This window comes from Phyllobates terribilis, unplaced genomic scaffold (assembly GCF_046119375.1).
Source record: "Phyllobates terribilis strain yellow unplaced genomic scaffold, ASM4611937v1 Scaffold_338__1_contigs__length_2061084, whole genome shotgun sequence".
Lineage (NCBI taxonomy): Eukaryota > Metazoa > Chordata > Amphibia > Anura > Dendrobatidae > Phyllobates > Phyllobates terribilis.
In genome coordinates, this window is record NW_027363098.1 from 1,442,153 (window position 1) to 1,449,916 (window position 7,764).

At 44.0% G+C, this 7,764-nt stretch overlaps 1 long non-coding RNA gene across 1 annotated transcript; it reads left to right on the forward strand.

Annotated features, from left to right (window-relative positions):
* The first annotated feature begins 4,651 nt into the window (after positions 1 to 4,651).
* On the forward strand, positions 4,652 to 5,761 carry LOC141221834 (uncharacterized). Its single transcript, XR_012289761.1, has 3 exons — positions 4,652 to 4,761; positions 4,878 to 5,092; positions 5,494 to 5,761. It is a non-coding gene; the product is annotated as an uncharacterized lncRNA (long non-coding RNA).
* Positions 5,762 to 7,764: the final 2,003 nt, after the last annotated feature.

The window sequence follows — 7,764 nt, forward strand, 5'->3', positions numbered from 1 at the left end:
AACTCTGTTCCGCAAGTTAGGGCTCAGGATAGAGGCCCCGGAGTGGAGCAGGGAGTAGGCTCCATTCTCCAAAAAGGATCCCAGGGGGTACGGCGCGTGCAGGACGGCACCCGTATGCCCCGCTCCTGCCAGGTGTCAGGAGGGATCGGTTTGCTTCATTCTAATCCCCAGGGGGTCAGGTTGGTCCCGGATCCGACGTACAGGAAGGACTTCAGCATACCCCAGCGGGATTGAGAGTGGGCAGCGTAGGGCAGCGGTGAGAAGGACCAAGTGTAAAGATGGTCAAAGTAGGAACACGAGAAAGTGGGGTTCTGCCAGGCACTAAGCTGCTTAAGGAAGGACTGAACCCCTGCCTGGTGAACGCAGCGCGACGCGGGAGGCCTTCACCTGTAAAGTGCACTTGTGAATTGCCTAAGAACTGTAAGTAAAACCTTGGACGACTGCATCGAACAGCCTCTGTCTGTTTCTTCACCGGCGCCATTTTCCATCACCGCACTACAACGCCCAGTGCACCATTCATCTATTTACACTGCCCTGAGGCCCGCTCCGCCTCTGGGGAGCTGTACCATCTTTAGCTGCCTTGACATCTGTCTCAGAGGACCTTCACCAGACACCACAGGTGGCGTCACGAACTCTCTGAACTTCTACTAATAATTGATACCCCTTTGAGCACTGACCGCCCTGGGCCAGCCACCGTGATAACCCTGGCGATCAGCTGCAGGCCCCCAGGGGCGAGTCAGCGTCACAAAATGTCCCTAACAATTATATCCCCTTTTTGCACTGACCGCCCTGGGTCACGAACCGGGCCAGCCACCGTGATATCCCCCCTGCAAGCAGCCATAAGGCCCGGCTGCCGAGTACCCCATGGCCCTGGGGGCGAGTCATATCCATCAAAATCAATGGCTGTCCACTTTCCCCAGTCCCATAAGCTCGCTGCCTCAGGGTAACCCTGGACTCTAACCTCTCCTTCAAACCACATATCAAAGCCCTTTCCTCTTCCTGCCGACTCCAACTCAAAAACATCTCCCGGATCCGCATATTCCTCAACCATGAATCTGCAAAAACACTAGTGCACGCCCTCATCATCTCCCGCCTCGACTACTACAAAATCCTGCTCTGTGGCCTCCCCGCTAACACTCCCGTACCCCTCCAATCTATCCTAAACTCTGCTGCCCGACTAATCCACCTGCCTCCCGCCTACTCCCCAGCCTCTCCTCTCTGTCAAATGCTTCACTGACTCCTCATTGCCCAGAGACTCCAGTTCAAAACCCTAACCGTGGCATACAAAGCCATCCACAACCTTTGTCCTCCATACTTCTGTGACCTAGTCTCCCGGTACACACCTACACGCAACCTACGATCCTCACAAGATCTCCTTCTCTACTCCCCTCTTATCTTTTCTTCTCACAATCGCATACAAGATTTCTCCCGTGTATCCCCCCTACTCTGGAACTCTCTACCCCAAAGCATCAGACTCTTGCCTACTGAGGAAACCTTCTAAAGGAACCTGAAAACCCACCTCTTCCGAAAAGCCTACAACCTGCAGTAATCATTGCTCCACCACACCGCTGCATGACCAGCTCTACCCTCACCTACTGTATCCTCACCCATCCCTTGAAGATTGTGAGACATCGCAGGTAGGGTCCTCTCTCCTCCAGTACCAGTTTGCCATTGCGTTTTTGTTCAAGATTTTTGCAATTGTGTTTGCTATGTATACCCCCTTTTTCACATGAAAAGTGCCAAATAATAATAATAATAATGTGCCACAGACAGTGTCCTGGAATCTCCTCCATGCTCTGGAGACTGTGCTGAAAGACATGGCAAACCTCTTTGTTATCCTTTAGGCACTGGACAACCTGTGCAACCTGAATGGGCTGCAGATACCGCCTTATGATAGCAGTATTTACAAGAACTCATGCAAAATGCAAAACTAGATACTATAATACCATTCCATTTTTGGGGGCTGTCTTATTTTTGTCTCTCTGCTTCAAATTTCACAAAAAATTGGATTTTCCAGAACCCAAATTTTTGCAATTCAATGCTCATTAGGCATCAAGAGACATCATGACATCACTGGGTGATGCTCAACAGGACGTCATTTAAGTCCCAGTGAGCACTGGAGGTTCTGAAGAGTGAAGTCAGATGGGAGAAAGGGAGTAAGCGAGCCAGCGGAGGACTGGGCAGAGACAGGAGAGGTGCAACATAAGTATATTGTACTTCTTTTATAACCTGTCTGTTTATTGTGCCCTGCATTCTGGAGAGACCTCAGAGAGAAATAGAAAGATTTTGTTACATGCACACCGCTAGGTTTAGATAGGGGCGAGACAGGTTTCATGAATTCTTTGGAATCCTTGGGGAACTGTTTATTCAGGGCGACCATAGACCATGTGCTGCAGCTTCTCTCAGTCATACAGGGGTACTTGCCCTCAGGCACAGACATGTAACTGGATTCACTTGCTGACCAGACACATTTGACACGAGTCCTCATGAACAGTTAAACAGTTGCATTTAATGAAGCCGCATGTGACGCGCCCCCTGGGCCTTGGGGTACCCGGTGCCGGGCCGGTAGATGCTGGGGGATGTCACAGTGGTGGTGACTCGGTCCGTGACCCAGGGCGGTCAATAAAAGGGGTTTATTTATAGGGGATTTATAGTGTTTGTATAAAGTTTGTGACGCCACCTGTGGTATGCGGCTACAGGAAGCCGCCGCTGCAGAGCAGGTCCTCTGGAGCTGATGTTAGTGCAGCAGGGATGGTGTGGCTCTGCACAGGTAGAGCTAGCTCCAGGGCAGTGTGGATGTTATAGGTGGTGCTGGGCGTTGTAGTGCAGGGATTGATGGCGCAGCAATAATCAGTCCACAACTTAATTGTTAGCAGAGTATTAATCCGCGTGACATCCAGAGTTTAGAACACAGAATGTAGGATTATTCATATCCAGCATAGGCACAGCATGGAGTCTGGTGTTACTGCAGCATGAGGAGAAACAAAACATATAACAACAATACAGGAAGAGAAGGAGGGGGCATCCTGTCTGTGTGAGTTGTTTTTTTTTTAAAACACAACTTTGTTAACAACCTCACAATATGCACAACATATGAAACAGCACACAGTAGTTGTTGCAATACACATACAGATTAATATGTATTATTCCAACACCCCCACTCAACAACTACTTATCCTCTTAGTCCCATTGTGGTTCTCAATTCTTGGAACCTAGCTCGTGGCAATGGCTTTGTCATAATGTCAGCTACCATCTTATCAGTTTCACAATAGACAAACTGAATTATGCCACGATCTATCAAATCACGTAGATGATGATGTCTGACATCAATGTGCTTGGTTCTAGCACTGATCTTTTCACTGCATGCAAGTTTAATGCATCCTTGGTTGTCCTCATAAATTACAGTCGGCTGAGTTGACGGTTTGCCAAGATCGTCCATCAATTGTCTTAGCTAAACAACCTCCTGGCTTGCATAGGCTGCGGACACATACTCCGCTTCTGTAGATGACAAGGCAACAGACACTTGTTTCCTACTAGACCAGGAGATTGAACTTTCTCCAACTTTAAACAAGTATCCACTTGTGGATTTACGATCACGCGAATCACCAGCCCAATCCGCATCTACATAGCCGGTAAGTTCTAGATCTCCTGCTGCAGATAGTTTTAAATTTACATCTTGCGTTTCTTTCAAATATCGGAGAAGTCTCTTAACAGCATTCCAGTCTCTTTGGCGCGGTTTTTCCACATATCTGCAAAGGATTCCAACTGTTGTTGTGATATCCGGTCGAGTCATAGTTGATATGTATAGAAGTGCCCCCACTGTCTGACGATATTTCTCATTGTTAGGCAACAGGTCATCTTCTCCTTCCAGCTTCAGGTAGGATGGTTCCATTGGGGTTGATATACCTTTGGCCTCTGACATTTTAAACTGATTCAGAATCAAATTAATTTTTGCACTTTGGTTTAGAAGAAAACTTCCATCTTCCTCTCTCTGGATTTGGATTCCTAGATAATATGTCACACTTCCAAGGTCTTTTGTTTCAAAGTGCTGATTCAGAATTTCAGTCATTTTTCCAATTTCTGCGTCGTCTTGATGAACAACAATCACGTCGTCCACATATAAGAGAATATACATCCACTTTCCATCTGTATATTTTGTGTATAAGCACGGATCTGCTTGACCTCTTATATCCTTCTTCCAACAAGACTTAACACTAGAACTACTGATGGAGTCATTTTGACTCCTTTCGTTTTTTATTTCTCTTCTGTGACTACATTTTTCAGAATTCCGGTTTGAAACTCGGTGACTTTTCCTCAAATATGATGTGAAAAAAGATTTTGTGAGAATAAATAATTTTGGTGAAAAATTTGTGCGTTTTTTTCAAAATTTACCAAGAACTATTGAAGGGAGTCATTTTGACTCCCTACTATATTTTGAGGTCCTTTTGTCACTAAATGTTGCTATAAAGTTTTGTGCATAATTTTTTCACTCTGTCTTATTTACCCTGATGTTCATATAGATGTAGTTCAATTTACATGTCAACTTTTCACATTTTCCTTGTGTTTTACCTGCTTGTATTACTGTGTAATGCTGAACAAAATAGCTTGTTTACTCTAGGCTCTTATCTTATGCTAATGAAGGGTGGTGTTTTTCTAAGGTCCTAGCAGGAGACAGTATTCTGGATAGTAACTTTACTTTCAGTTCAGCTGAAGAGACAAAGAGAACAGACGCAGACATACGAGCTCTGAAGACTCATACAGGTATGAATTGTTATGAAATAGTTTAGCTGTCTGTCAACTGATTCAGCCCACCTACTTTTGAAGGTGGCAGAACAGTTATTATTTCTTTTAGTTTTCATTTCATTTCTATTTTTCAGCAGGGAACTATATAGAATTATGGAATTTGTGAGGAATATGGAGAGAAGACATTTGATAAAGCCTCAGGATATTCTGGCTACTTTGCAATCCATACCGGAGGATGAATCGGAATCCGAATTGCAGGAACATGTATTTGATTCTGACAGTGATGAAGATTTCATTCCTCAGAACATATCAAGTGAATCTGAAGACTCAGAAGGAACAAATCCAGAAGGTAAGTAGTTATGTGTATTTATTTGTTCTTCCACACACTGAGTTAGGGCCTGTGCACACTAGCAGAATTCTGGCTGAATAGCCATCTGGATATTCTTGCCGCAATACAGGCCGTACCTGCCCGCTCATGCCTGAAGCTCCGCTCCGAACCCCGGGCTGGAGCCGCTGTCAGGGACAGAGCAGCGCTTGCTTACGCGCGAGCACGGCTCCGTCCCAGACAGCGGCTCCAGCCCGGGGTTCGGAGCGGAGCTTCAGGTATGAAACTCCGCTCTGTACCTGAGCGGGCAGGTACGGGCCGGATTGTGGTGAGAATATCCGGTCGGATATTCCGCCGCTAATCCAGCCAGTGTGCACGGACCCTTACAAAACAAAAATTCTAAATATTCATCAACTTTTTTACAGATATTCCAAGCACATCAACTGGGGATCGGGCTCATGCAGTTATGTTGCCTCGTGACCATCCTCCTGGTCGTGGACAGAAAAAATCAGCAAAACGTCCCAGAAATGAAAGAACAACAGATAACGATGGCGGCGAAGGTAATGCAACAACAAACACCAGAGAAGGCGAATCTGAAGGAATACTAGTTTCAGCGGATGGTATTCAATGGAAACCTGTTGAAATTGGAGAACACTTGCCTGGTAGGCGTGACAGCCAAAATATTCTTCGAGAAGCACCTGGCCCTACAGGATACGCCAGAAGAAATATCATTATCGATAGTCCTTTGAGCGCATGGCGTTTATTTTTTGATTCATATATATTGACACATATAAAGAACTGTACGCTTGCAGAAGCATGCAGGAACAATAATTTACAGTTTACTCTATCTGATGAGGAGCTAGATGCATTCATTGCGATATTCTATGCTCGTGGAATATCTGGCACGAACCGTCACTCGATTAGCAGTATTTGGTGTAATGACTGGGGAATACCGTTTTGCAAAGCGACAATGTCTAGGGACCGCTTTGTTGAAATTATGAGGTTTCTCAGATTTGATGAGAAATCTACTCGATCGGAGAGACTGCAAACGGACAAGTTTGCTCTATTTTCTACTGTGTGGGACAGGTTTATTGAAAATTGTATTGCGTGTTACAAACCTGGCCCATACATAACGGTGGATGAGCAACTTTTCCCAAGCAAAACTAGGTGTCCATTCACGCAGTACATGCCTTCCAAACCAGATAAATATGGCCACAAATATTGGCTAGCTGTTGATAAGAGGAGCAAATATCTGGCAAATGGCTTCCCTTATCTAGGCAAAGATGACACACGCCGTGCTGAGGACCGTTTAGCTGACCATGTGGTAATGAAGTTATTGGACCCGTTTTTGAAAAAAGGTCGCAATGTTACAACCGATAATTATTTTACTTCAGTAAAATTAGCTAAACAGCTAAAAAGCAAAGGAACAACCATCGTGGGAACACTGAACAAGATAAGGCGAGAAGTGCCTAAAGAAATAAAATCCATGAAAGAGGAATTGTACAACACTAAAGTGTTTAGAAATGAAGACAATTTTACACTTACAGTATATCAAGGAAAGCCCAACAAAAATGTTGTCATTTTGAGTTCCGTCCATCCAGATGTTGTTGTTGCGTCTGATTCCGCTAAAAAAACTCCAGAAACGGTAAAGTTTTACAATGAAACAAAATATGGAGTAGATGTAGTGGATCAGATGGCACGAAAATATACCACACGAACATGCACAAGGAGATGGCCTGTTCATGCATTTGAAAATGCCTTAGACTTTGCGGGTATAAATGCATGGATAATATTCAAGGAGATTACCCACCAAAAAATGTCACGCAAGGCATTTTTGCAAACGCTTGTGAGAGAGTTGAGTGGTCCTTATGTCACAGATAGGGAAAAGGGTTCCACGTCCCAAGTTTCTACATGCTCAGAAGTGATGGTTCAAACAAAATTTTGCCAGATCAAAGAAAAGTGCAAGAAAAATAGATCTGTCGGAAATTGTAAGACTTGTGGTAAGTCTTTGTGTGGGCAATGTACTGCCATAAATCAAAGGCAATGCCTAAAATGCGAAACACCAAATGTTTAGAAGGTGAATTCTGCGCCATATTTTCTCTTTTATGCTCCTCCACCTACATTTTCTCTGCTTTTTGTTCTTCAGTTGTTGTTTATATGTGTGCACTTGAATAAAAAAAAAGTTTGAAAAACGTCTATTATAATTATTGTTATTTTCTGTAGAAAAATAAGAAAAGCAGAAAAAAAACAATCAAAAGCATTACTGTTGGATCTCACAATAATAATACATTACAAAAAATATAATTATTAATAAATAACCACAAATGAAACTCTAAAAATAAACGAAAACAAGCAAGGAGTCAAAATGACTCCTTTCAGTAGTTCTAGGCGGGGTCACGAGTCCAGTAGTCCTAGTGTTAAGACCATAGAGAGATTTTTGTAGTTTGCAAACAAGATTCTCTTCACCTCCTTTTACATAACCTTCAGGTTGAGTCATGTATAAGTCCTCCTCAATGTCACCATTTAAAAAGGCAGTTTTTATATCCAAATGTCTGACATACATCTTTTGTACAGCAGCTACAGCTAACAAAGCTCTGAACGTGGTCTGTTTAGTGACTGGAGCAAATGTAGCATCGTAATCTTCGCCATACTTTTGAGAATATCCTTTTGCGACCAACCTTGCTTTGAATCTGTGG